Source organism: Protopterus annectens, chromosome 4.part0, assembly GCF_019279795.1.
Source record: "Protopterus annectens isolate FY-2018-M chromosome 4.part0, PAN1.0, whole genome shotgun sequence".
Taxonomy (NCBI): domain Eukaryota; kingdom Metazoa; phylum Chordata; order Ceratodontiformes; family Protopteridae; genus Protopterus; species Protopterus annectens.
The window spans coordinates 1,663,467,693-1,663,481,769 of NC_056733.1; positions in this window are offsets into that span (position 1 = coordinate 1,663,467,693).

A 14,077-nucleotide genomic window follows, 5' to 3' on the forward strand; every position below is an offset into this window, starting at 1 on the left:
CTATTATACACACGGAGGATTGCAAGATTAACAGGGTTTGTCTGTACATGCATTTTCTGCGTGACCTGACGTCTGACAGTGATATGTCTCTGACATACCTCTCAACTGTCCAGATGTCCACAGACTGCCCAGAGATTTGCCTGTTACATTTCGTCTGTTCCTCAGACAATTTCTGCTTTTGAGAAATCAGTAGGATAATGTGAGGATTGTAATCAGCAAATGTTGACATCCATTAGTGTTTCAGACACCATAGCCTTCAGGGATGTTATGTTACAACAAACCCTGTAACACCAGCAACTGCTTCAATTTATAACACCATTATGTAAGATATGTCCCTCTTTTCAGCCCCCTGTCCCCCAAGTATATTATGCTTGGTCCAGATGTCTTGCAGTAAGAGGTTCAGAGGTATTGTGTATCATTATTTAATGACTGCACTCCTGATATCATCCCAGTGACTTAGCAGACTCCTGGAAGTGGTATGCGGCAGTGGCCATAAATATGGTCCCACACCCTGTACATTCTGTGGAAATCTGTACATTTGAGAGTTATGTATGTCTAGCCATTGTTAACAGATTGCCAAGATTGTGTGTCAGTATTGTGTGTAAATGTTTGTTGGGTTGAGTATGGAGAGTAGCAAATGTGAGTATCATAAATCATTTTCTATCTGACTGTGCATGCTGCTACAGTTGCTGCTGCAACCAGAACTGACAGAGAGTTCTATAGGATGAATTACAGGACTGCCATGACATGACATGACAACCGTGACCACAGACAATCCAGCTACCAGGAGCAGCTGCACCTTCCCAGAGACCAGTTTCTTCAGGAAGACCAATATCAACAGCACAGACATGAACCACCACACCAATACCAAAGCCAGCACCAGTACCAGAACAAGAATGACGACCACCACCAGAGACCCAGAGCTTGTCCCTCTTACCAGGTTCCCCCATACCACAGCCACAGTGAGGAATACTACTACAATCCACCGAGATTCCAGAAAGCAGAGGAGGATTTCCAGAGGTCTCATACTCTATCCACGAACTCCCAGGGAGACAGGAGAACCAAACAGTGGACAGGGGTGAGGGAAATACAATACCTGGGAAATCCCAACTGGAAACCTGACTACAACCCAGATCCCAGGCTCAGATGGAGGAACCAGCCACAATAACAGGTACAATAACAACAATAATAGGTGCCACAATAACAGGTGCTCCACTTATCTGGAACCACTCTGTTAAAGCACTGACTGAAGAGGAAAAAAGTGTGTTGTCCAAAGGACTTACTTTTGTACCAAGTTGCAGGAGTGAGGTTGCTCAGGTACTGATAGACCTTAAAATGTTTGTGAGAAAGCTCAATTTAAGGGTATAGTTTCATGGCAAAAGTAATAACATTGAAAATAAGCCTACTGATGAAACTATAAAAAGGCCTAGCAGCTATTGTCAACCACTACATCAAACACTAGCTGCTTTCGAAGTGAAGTCTGAGGTAGATATCAGGAAACTGCTTAAAAAACCTCCTAAGAAAAAACTTTATAACTTAACACAGGGAGAAAGAAAAACATTGCTTGAGCTATGCAATGATAAATCCAGGCGTGTAATGAAGGCAGACAAGGGAGGAGGTATACTTGTGACTGATACCACTAGCTACAACCAAAAGATAGAGAATATGCTGGAGGATAACAAATTTTATGAGTTATTTACCATGGATGACATAAAAAGAGCATATGATTTATGGAACACTAATCTCACCACATTACGGGAAGAAAAACTTATCACTGAAAATCTTTATAATTATTTATGGAGCCCATGCCCACGTTTACCTTACTTTTTTGGAATACCAAAGCCACACAAGAACAGAGAAGACAAGTGGTAGCAAGTGGAGGTTCCCTTACTGAAGCCACAGCCATTTACCTTGATTATAGGTTCATAGGTTCATACTAGGCTATCTGCCCTAGGGCATTTATAAGCCTAGCCAGAGTGTGTTTGGCTTTCACCACCTATTTTAAATGAATTTTGCTATGCCCTTTTTCGAGGTTAGTATACTCTGCCTCTGTCTAACAGTGACACAGAAGTGATACCCGGTATAAACCTACAATCTCCCATCCACTCATCAAGATTCCTTTTGAAGAGAGTCAATGAGGGACTCTGACTAACTTGGACTGGGATTTTATTTCAGAGTGAACGGAGCCTCTGGGTTATGAATCTGTCCCTCCAGCATGTCCTATTTATTTCAGTGCTGAGGTTCAAGTCTCTCGAGCGCGTAGCTCGATGGGATTTGGATTTTCTGAGGTGCAGCATGTCCATTTATTCCGGGTTGGACATGGCTTTATATGTCAGGCACAGATCGCCTCTGAGCAGGTGGTATGCCACTGAGTAGACCTGGAGTTTCTTTAACCGGGCAGCATATGGCATCTGTTTGAGCCCTTTGATCCTCTTGGTGAGGTACTTTTGGGGTCTTTCCAATTGCTGCAGGTGTCTGGTAAGGTACATCCCAAAAGGGGAATTGTACTCAATTATGGGCCTGATGAGGGATGAGTAAAGAGGCACGATGACCTCCCCTGATCTAGATGTGAATCCCTTCATGATTAGGTGGGCTATATAAAATGTTTTTCTAACCACTTTGGCCACGTGGTTGTCAAATGAGAGATTGCTATCAACTTGGGTACCCAGGTCCCTAATTACTTCTTCCATACTTAATGGATTACCACCTATGTGGTCATTTGTAGGCACTTTGTTTTTGCCAAAGGGGATGACTATACACTTTTTGGCGTTTAGCTTGAGGCCATGGCTCTGGCACCAGTTATCTGTTTCTATGAGGCCCTTTTGTAGGATGCTTGTGTCGGCTGGAGAGTTGATTATGGCACCCAGTTTGCAGTCATCCTTCCGTGTTAGCCTGTACCTCCGAGAAATATATACCGAACAAGAGAGGTCCCAGGACTGAGCCTTGTGGGACACCACTTGTAACTGGTTTGGAGTCTGACATGGCTCTAGCAATTCTAACCATGTGGGTTCTGTCCTTGAGCCAGTTTGCAACCCATCTAGTGACATAGGGGTTTATATTTAAGCTGGTGAGCTTATCTATAATGCCCGAGTGGGGTATTGTATTGAAGGCTTTTGCAAGGTCCAGGTAGGCTGTGTGGACCACCTTCCCCTTGTCAATGGCCTTGGTGACTGTTTCAAAGAAATTGACCAGGTTTAAGAGGCAGGATCTTCCCTTAACAAAGCCGAACTGGGTAGGATCCAGTGTCTGTAGGTCCCCAATATCTTTATTTATGAGGTCCATGATGATCCTTTCCATAGCTTTGCAGACCAAGTTAGTCAGGCTTATGGGGTGATAGTTTCCAGGATCTGTTGAGGCACCACCTTTGTGGAGAGGGACCACTGTTGCTGTACGCCACTCTTTGGGTACATATTCTGTAGTAAGGCTGAGATTGAACAGTAGTTTTATGTTTGGGTTTAGTTCTTCTTGGAGTTCATGTAGGATGCAGCCTGGGACACCGTCTGGTCCCATTGATGCTGTGTTTTTTGCTTTGGAGAGGGCGGCTCTTACCTGAGCATCTGAGATGTCAGGGGGGCAGCACTCTGTTGGGATAGATATTTGCCCTTTTGGTGGGGAAGGGGTGGAGAAGTTTGCGCTGAACCTGTCAGCTAGGATGTTGGCAATGTCTGTGGGTTCGGTGTATTTTTTATCATTTTGGACTAATTCTGAGCATATCTGGGAATTCCCACCCAGGTTCCTAACATAACTAAAGAAAGCCTTGTTATTATCCTTAGTGTCCTGTGCAATTTTTCTCTCGAAGCTGGCCTTAGACGATTTTATGAGTGCCCGTAGTTTTTTGCTAATATTGATTAGAGATGCCTTCCCTTTTTGGGATTTTGCTCTCTCATGTAGTAGCTTCCTCCTTCTATTGCATAGTTTGTTTATGGCTGGGGTCCACCAGGCAGGACGCCTAACCTTGGAGGATTGGGTCTTGGTTTTATTTGGGATTGCATGATCCATGCATTCCTGAAGGTGTTCATAGAATGCATTTATAAAGGATTCTGCAGTCTGGGCCGTATTTTCCACAGGCCCGGGGGCTTTGAAAGATTTCACCTCGGTTTTGAGGAGTGTGAAATTTGCTTTAGAGAAGTTTTTCACTGTGGTTTTCTGGGCAGGGGCTGGGGTCGGGATGTGAATATCTAGTGAGATTAATTTATGGTCTGATCTTACCAGTGAGGGATACACTTCTGGTCTGGAGCATAGAGTCCCCATGTTGGTGATGATCAGGTCCAGTATGTTTTCCCCTCTTGTGGGAGTGGCAACAAGTTGTTCCATAGCATTTGAGTTTATAAATTCTACAAACCTTTGGGTTAGGGTGTTGGAGTTAGAGTAATGCTCCCAGTCTATGTTAGGGTAGTTGAAGTCGCCCAATATAATGGTGTTTGGAGAGACCTTCATATTTTCCAGTGTTCTCAGGAAGGCCGAGTGGGGTTCCTGGGTTTGGGAGGGTGGTCTGTAGCAGGCTATAAACTGGAAGGCAGTTTTACCCACTGTTAGTTGCACATGGATAGTCTCTGATGGAGAGTTTTGAGTGCGTGCATCTTGAGGTTTAGACTTCTGGTGTTGAGAAGCATTACTCTTAGTTTCTTATCCCTTGTGATACCTATGGAGGTGGATTTGTATTTTGAGCCTTGCCTAAAAAAGGCACTATGGGGGTGGCAAGAGCCTTTGCCAATATCCGAAAGCCCAGGGGTGACAGGTGCAAGCCGTCCCTAGCGAAGCATCATGGCTTGTTGAGCATGTCATCCCAGGCAGACAGGCATTGGATCCCCTTTGAATGACACCAATACTTAAGCCAGTTGTTGAAATTGATCATCTTGTCTTCATATTGTGGCATCATTCTTGGTGAGGGTAAGATGCTACTCAAGGTCAGGGTCATACCGGCCTGGGCTACATGCTCAGAGAGCTCCTCTATGTCTCTTTTCATGTAGTCCAGGGAGGTACGTCTCAGGTCATTCACACCAGCATGGACGATGACTGAGTCATATTTGTACTTACCTTGGAGTGACCTGAGTGCTTGTGTTATGTGGCGGATCCTAGCGCCCAACAGGCAGCTCACCGTGACCTTCTCCTTTTTCAGCCTGGTGAGCGGGACGTCAGTGTGCCTGACGAAAGAGTCACCTATTACAAGTGTATCAGGTGTGTTGTTTAGCCTTGAGGGCTGTGACTGTTCAACACACTGGCTTTGTGAACTATGTGTTGCACGTGTTTTGTTTTGGGGTAGCGGTTGCTTGGGTGTCTGCTTTGGAGGTCTCTGCTGCTTAGGCAGATTTTTATTTAGAGCCTCCGAGTATGTTTTTGTGTGTTTATGTGTTTGGTTTGCTGTCGTGGTAGGTCTTTGTGAGACTGGAATTGTAGTGAGTGTGGTTTCTTTCTCCTCCTGACTGGTTACGCCAGTACTGAGTTGAGAGAGCTTATCCTCCAGTTTGGCTATATGGTTGCATCTCTCACATGTGTTGGAATTTGTTGGGAGGAGGAGAGGGTTGTCTGTGTACATGAGGCAGTTATAACATTGCCTCAAGATTCCCACACAATAAAGATGTCATCAATAAAATGTAAATAGTATGTGGGGGCTGCTATGGCTCCCAGCATAGCTAACATAGCCCTGGGCAAATGGGAGGAGTACTTTGTGTTAAACAACACAGACTACATGCAGCATATCACATGCTATTTACATTTTATTGATGACATATTTATTGTGTGGGAATCTTGAGGCAATGTTATAACTGCCTCATGTACTTGCTGAAACCTCTAGCAGAAAAGAATAAGTCATACATAAGAGATGCAATGGATTTTTTGAGGAAAATAACAAAGGTTACAGTGGTAGCTGACAGTATTTTATTAACTATTGATGTGGAATCCTTGTACACAGTGTTCCCTCACAATTACTATATAACAGCAGCTATGGAGTCTTTTAAGAAACATAATCAGGGTACACAGGCACAACTGCAAAAGTTAAGCAAGCTCATTAATCTTGTACTGGACTGCAATTTCTTTACTTTCAATGGCAAACACTACAAATAAGAAAAATGGTATAGCAATTGGGGCTGCCATTGCTCCCAGCATAGCTAACATAGCCCTGGGCAAATGGGAGGAGTACTTTGTGTTAAACAACACAGAATACATGCAGCATATCACATGCTATTTACATTTTATTGATGACATCTTTATTGTGTGGGAAGGTGACACCTTGCAGTTTGGAGATTTTATCACTTACCTCAAACAACCCCCCTTCATGAAGTTTACCTCTTCCCATAGCTCTAATTCAACCACTTTCTTAGATATGCAGATTTCCAAGGACACCAACAATAACAAAATCACCACTGATCTAGTCAGAAAACAAACAAGGGTTAACTTATTACTCCACAGTAAAAGTCTACATCCTACAAAAAACAAGTATAATGTAGTGAAGTCCCAAGACTATAGATTAGCTAGAATTATCACAGAGATGGAACCATTTTTGAGAAACCTGAACAACTTAGAGAATGATTTTCTAGTGAGAGGCTATGAAAGTCAGATGTTGAAAAACATCCTGGAACCCATTATAGAACTGAAAAGGACTGAAGCACCTTCACTCAACCTCCAAAGTAGAAAAATCTTAAGTAATTCCACAGAGAATAACAAATGCAAAAATAACTGCATCCTGACATACACTTCTGATTATCACAGTATCAAAAATATTATTGAAGAAAACTGGGACATTGTCACAGGAAACCCTTTTCTGATTAACAGCTTAGGTGAAGCCCCATCATTTGTTTATAGGAAAGCCAGGAATATTAGAAGTTTTGTTGAATTTAAACCTAGACCATATGAGAAAAGCACTAAAAGATGTGAAACTAATTGTACATTTTGTATATTTATACAGCAAGGTGATAGTTTTTATTGCCCTTATTTAAAGAAAATCATTAAAACCAGTGCAGGGGGTGACCTTAACACTACAAAAGTAATTTACATGGCACAGTGCAATGAATGTGATGCATTCTATGTGGGCAAGACTGTGAATAAACTCAAGCATAGGATTTCATGTCATCTGTCAGAAATCCGCTGTGGATGTAAAAATAATGTACTAGCCAAACACCTTTCTCTTCATAAAAGACACACAGGTTTTAAGTTCCAGATCCTGGATTGCATAGACATGGGTGATCTTGAAGGAGACATCCTGAATAATCTGGAGAAACATGAACTCATGTGGCAATTAATGCTGAACTCTTAGGAAGCCTGGACTAAACTACTACTTTTCAATTAAAAGTGCACTGGAACTTAGAAAATTGCCACATTGTTTACATGACTAATTATATTTTATTTTATTCTACCAGTTGGTTTTAAATACCATTTTAAATCAGTTGTAATTAAGTGTATATTTTGTTTCTATCATCATGCATACATTTTTTCTTATTTTTTTATTTGTTTTTCCTGGTTCTTTTTTCCACTTTATTCAAAATGATGTGTAATAACAGTACTAACTAATTATACAATTAGATATATTTTTATAGTTTGTTTTTAGGGTTCTTGCACACAGACCTGAAGAAGTATAGAAGGATGAAAGCAATCTTTGTTAAAAATAGGTTATGAAAATAGAAATTGATTTGTACATGTAAAATGCATATGCATATATTTATATATATATTTTTTGATTGCCAAATGAACTAAAGTTGATATATTTCCAGCCATGTAGTATATTGTCTTGGATTAAATCACAGACTTAATAATCTACTTAATAATCTGGTTAAATAAGAGGTACCACATCATTATAAATTTTATTTAAAGTACATAAGGGTTATATTATTGTGACAGCTACTAAGTAGGGCAGGACCAGCTCGAATGTCACTGTGATGGGGGAAGGGATATGAATTTAACATGTGTACCAATAACACTTTGTTTTACAGCACAATAAACCACTCTTATGCCTGATAAAAAGTATATATATATTTAGAAAGCTTGTGAGGAAATTATTAATCTATTTTTGTTTTACTTGGATTGCTTGTCTGTGACTTTATAAAGGATTTTCGACTGGAAACAGACTGCCTGCCTTACTTGGATTACTTTCTAATACTTAGTAATGCTGTACAATTATATATTTTCTATTATTATTTTTTGTTTTGTTTTGACTTAAGATGAGTTTAAGTTTGCTACTTCTACTGCTATTGTCTGATCTGATTAATATACAGTGATTAACTAGAAATATATGGACTGAAAATCTTCCACACAGAGAAGTTTCTTACACTGTTTTCTTTTTGGACCCACTACACTTGTTTAGTTGGTTGTTTTGAGACTTAGGGGATACCACGGAGATTGCTTGTTTTTTTTTTTTCTACAAATATTCAGGATTTCTTTAGTGTATATATGCACATATCTCAGTACCACTCCCTGGATTTGAACTGCGTCTGTGTGTGCTAAAATGAATTACAAAGCTGCTTCGTATCACACTGAGCTACTAGGGAACTGCTGTTTTTTGGTTGCCTGTTTTCTGCCTAATACTCTGTCGGTTAGACAGTCTGACCTTGTAATCTTGAGATTCATGCATGACAGATAGTTACTGTACTGCATAGTAATCCTTTGAACTTATACAATCTGGAAAGCAAAGGTTAACACAAGGCACTGCAGCAGGGGACACACTATAATATATATGGCATTAATATTCAGGGTTCAGATCTTAGGGCATAACATATGTCATGTTTCATGTATATCTTGATTTACAGCTCCACAATCTAATGTTTTGCATGCTAGCTGATTCTTAGAACAATCTCTGTTAATTCATGCTGTCAAAGCCATATTTTCGGTGCAGAACCTGTACACATTCTATTTCTACAACAACATACCTGAATAAACACAACAGTTGGTGGTTCAGGTTTTTAGTATACTTATATGACACATTGCTCTATTACTGCATATGCTGTAGATGTCTATTAGTTTGGCAAACTTTTCTTTAATCATTAGACAAAGATCACAGTATACAATTTACTCCTTCTTATTTATTTCACTATATGCTGCAAGGCAGATCTGTACTCACCAACCTGTCAATGCAGTCTTGTCAGTCTGTCTGCATAGGCCTCAGAATTGCTAGCGCTCTCCACTGCAGCTGTAGGGGGGAGAAAACAAACAAACATTATGAATACCTGTCTATCACATACTCAGGCTAGAATTTGGTACAGTTATATCTGGGATGCTTACAAACTGCTGGAGTATGGTTGTCCCGAGCATCTTGGATCCATTGGGCCAAGAGTGCCACCTTACTCTGCATTAGGTCAGCATAGTGATGCTGTACCTGCTCACCAGTTTGGGGGATGCCAGTGACACTGGTGAGATTGCATTCTAGATGGTTCCAGGCTTCCACTTTATACTGTGAGCCCTGGTACTGGCCCTGTCACAGTCTGTCATTATGGTTTGCTACATGAGCCCAGCTATGATTCTGGACTCCAAAATGCCCCAGCACTGTGCCTGAAAGCGAAAGCCCTCACTAACACCTGACATAATTCATACTCAGAGAAAGCTACAACAAATTCTGTCTGTATTCCCAGCTGTGCCATTTAAATAAGGCTGCATTCCCACCCTTTGCCGCAAATCCGGTTAGCTGAGCTGAATGCTGCTTAGCATTCATATTTAAGCACTGGCTAAGCATAGCTGAGCACTGCTAACCATTGCTCACTTTCCATTTAAAAAAAAAATATCATGATAATGACTTAATTAATCATTACTGACATATTAGTAAGTGTATATGATTTACTTTACATGACATCCCTCTATGTGCTTTCATTACATTACCATGGGGTGTGACTATACTGTATGGTACACTAGTGCATACATGGTGATGTTATATGCACTCACACTTACATTTTATACCAGCTACACTACCCTGGGTTGACAAATATTAATTGCTACATAATTTAAAATAAAAATAATAATTGTAACACTGCTTTCCCATGTAAAAATAAAGTGCTTCTCTTGGTACTCAAACCGTGAATGTTTACATGCAAAACCAGGACTCTAACCACTATGCTAGCTCAGCCTGAGGATTTAACCTGTATAGTTTTATTTATCTCCCATGGGATGTTTAAGCAATGCTGAGCAGAGGGCCATAATATGCACACCTGCTCAGCTACACTTAAACATACCTTAGAATGGTAAAAAAAAAAAAAATTAATAAACCCACTTTATTTACATATATCTGTACTCCTTGTTAGTCACAGTTAAGAGAAATTGTAAAGGGACATATAGGGACAGATTTTAATGTAGTTTTCTAGTAAATCATTGGCAAATCACTCGGGGTTTAAGTCACAACATAATGACAGACATTTGGGTTTCAGACTTCATACCCTTCAGGAAATCCGTGCTAATGCAAACCTTTTATTCTAGCAACTTTCTCGGTTTGTAAGTGCAGTATTTAAAAAGTGTCCCTATTTTGGGGCAGTTATCCCCCATTATTTATGGCTTTATACAGCTTTCTTGCTCTGGAGGTTGAGAGGTATGTGAAGCAGACATATGGGCATTCTGCGGAAACCTGTACATTTGAGGGGTATGGCTGTATGGTACTTTTACAATGGCAGACATTTGGGTTTCATTCTTTAGACCCTTTGGAAATCCATGGTAATGCAATCCTTTTATTCTATCAACTTTCCAGATTTGTAAGTGCAATATTTAAAAGGTGTCCGTATTTTTGGACTTTTGCCCCCCCCCATTATTTATGGCATTGTACAGCTTTCTTGCTCTAGGAAGTTGAGATATATGTGAGTCAGGCATCTGGGCATTCTGTGGACACCTGTACAGTTGAGGGGTATGGCCATATGGCACTTTTAAAATGGCAGACATTTGGGTTTCTAGCTCCATACCCTTCAGGAAATCTGTGCTAAGGCAAACCTTTTAGTCTATCAACTTTCCAGATTTGTACGTGCAATATTTAAAATGTGTCCCTATTTTTGGGCCTTTGGTCCCCCCATTATTTATGGCTTTGTACAGCTTTCTTGCTCTAGGAGGCTGAAAGGTATGTAAGACAGGCATCTGGACATTCTGCGGAAACGTGTGCAGTTGAGGGGTATGGCCTTATGCCACTCTGACAATGCAGAGGGTGTGTGACACATTGCTTCCTATTGGGATGGATGCTTTCAGTGTCCAAGGACACTGAAAGCACTTGCAAAGTGCCATAAGGCACTTTGACATTGCAGGGGGTATGTGGCAGTAATTGTCACACACCCCCTGCATTGCTTTCTTGCTCCCCTATCTATTTCAGTGTCTGTGGAAACTGTTTTATTAATTTTATTTTATTTCACTGTTGGAGAACACTGAAATACTTTTAAAAAGTGCTGTACAGCACTTTTTGAGTGCAGGGGGCAAGTTAGATGTGTGTGCACTACATATACACACCCCCTGCACTCAGTAGTATCCGTGCCCATTTAGCCTTAGCAGCAGTGCGCCTTCATGAATATGCAAGGCACGCTGCTGTTAAAGCTAAGGGTAAACAGACACAGTTCACTCCATGCAGGAATAACACTATTCCTGCACGGAGTTTATTGAATCCAGGGGATAAATATTTGCATATGAATAACATTCAACTTTTTTCTTTTAAAGAGTTATTTTCTAAACCATGAAGCAAGGGCCTATATACATATTATTTATAAAAATCTGTTCATGATCATTGTATGACAAGCAAGGGAGCAATACTCTTTTTAAAGTGTCTGTTAAAGAAATAATGGTAGTTCCGTGGTGAACAGATACTGAAAGTGTTCTCTTCATAATGGGGGCTTTGCCTTTAAATTACTACACTGTCAGAGTTGTATTCTTGAATCTGAAGACTGTGGTTGTCAAGTGTCTTTACACTCTCCAAACTGCATTAGCAGCAAATATAGTAAAACTAACAAAGGGAGATGAAGACCTGGAAAACTGGGATGCAAACTAAACAAACACGAAGAGGGAAGAAAGGCCACATGCCACCATTAGCAAATAATCTATGTTTTCAGAAATTCAATTAGAAAGCTTTGCTGCTTAGCAGAAGTTTTAAGTGTATATTTATATGGCCAGGAATATAGTGCTTAGCTGTTTATTCAATAAAATCATGTCTCTGGCAGATTAGAAGTAAACCAACTGGTGTAGTTAATTTAACCAAAAAAAAAAACTTTTAGCAGAGTAAAACATATACCCCATATCCCATTCACTAATTAACTTCACATATTACATACATAAAACACCCACTGAATGCACCCCCCAAGAAAACTTTATATTTAACACCCCCTAAAATAAGTTTAATTAATATCAAAATGAAAAAAAAAATGTTTAAAGGAAAAAATAAAAAAAATCAGACCTGTGGCATATAGGGATAAAACCTTGACCGTATTGCAGATGACCACTACTTAGATAATGACTTGGAAGCTAGAGGAGATGAACAAGGAGAATGGGAAAAAGCAGATTAAGCTGCCTGACCCATTTTGGGGAATGGAAGCTATTAGCTTAACTGGACTGTTGACACTGACCTGAACCTGCAATAGAGAGCATAGGAAGGCAACACTGGCAAGCTCTGTACATATTAGCCCAATGGCATATACTAAGGCATGCATGAAATGCCTGAAAGACAGCAAAGGTACAGTTTGCCTAGTATTAAATGATAAACAATCTAATTCACTTTGTTTCCTATTCTACTGTTTAAAGTTAACATTTTTGTAATGATATTAGGATGTGCATGTTAAAATCTTTTATCTTATCAGTCAGAAGTATATTTATTTCAAAAAGGTCAAGAGCTATAAAATATATATTTTTAGAGGTTTTTATGTTTGTTACCTTACAAAAATGAAAATTAGACCAATCAGTGAATTAGGTATCCTGGTTATATAATGTGAACTGTTAATTATTTCATGGAATATATTTGTCAACTGGTGATTGCAACAGTGTTTTATAGTAGTTAATATATTTATGTAATTTAGTATTTTGTAATATTAATCAAAGGTATACTGTAGGATAGGGAAATGCATGGAACTTTATTCAGAGGAATTAGTTTAGTGTAAAGTATGTAGTCAGTTCTTTAACAAAATTTAATGTTCATGCATTTTTCAGGTTGTTGTTATATGACCGCTGTGCTTGTTGAATAGGTAAGGGGGGTTGAATAGTTGTAATGATATCAGCATCAATCTCCTTCCTCTTCTTTTGTAAATGGGGTTGTGGTGTCACAACATCATTAACTATCATGCAAATCCAGTTTTCACACCATCGGCTGGCTAGTCCTGCCACAACAATAGTTTTAATGATATGGATGAGCCAAAATAATCTGTTTTGGAAATTTAGAATAATTATTAGGTAAAGACCCAGCAAGAAAAGTTTGCTGAGTTCATAATTTGGAGTTGATCACTGTCAGCTGAGGATGGTCATTCATTTAATATGTGATACGAAATGAATGCATGCAATTTGATGTAATCTACATTAGATGACTGACATGCCTGCAGAAAAAAACTCATTGATCTTAAAAGATTGACAGCAAACTGGGATTGATTGCTTCAAGGCATAATCCCAGATCAAACAAACTAAAGAAATCAATCATACCCTCACCCCCTCCCCACTCCCACTACTACCCACGTTACTTATAGCAATTCCAAGATCACACAATAGAAGAAAAAGGTGATGGCTTAAGTCTGACCCTTCTCACAATATCATGCAAAAATCAGCATCAAGCTGACACTCTACAAATAAATATTTAGTTTTGTCCTAAAGAGGTACTCCTTATCCTTAATAAAAAATATACAGCTCCATGCTGTTTGACACAAAGAATAGACACACTAAAGCCATTGTTCCTCTTCATATAAAAGACCAAGAAAACAACCTTTCAGCATTTGGTTTAATCAATTCCTCAGCTTCCAAGACCACATTCAGAAAGTCAGATCAAAAGTCAACTACCTACTTTTCTATGCCTAAAAGATATCCCATTTCTTCTCACAACCTGCTAGAGCAGCCTTAGGCAAAGGTGTCCTGCTTGGGCAACAAGAATATGGTCAACCCTATTTGCTATTGCCTACAAAAAGCAGCAGCACCCTACAATTTATCTGTAGTCCCCAGCTAATCT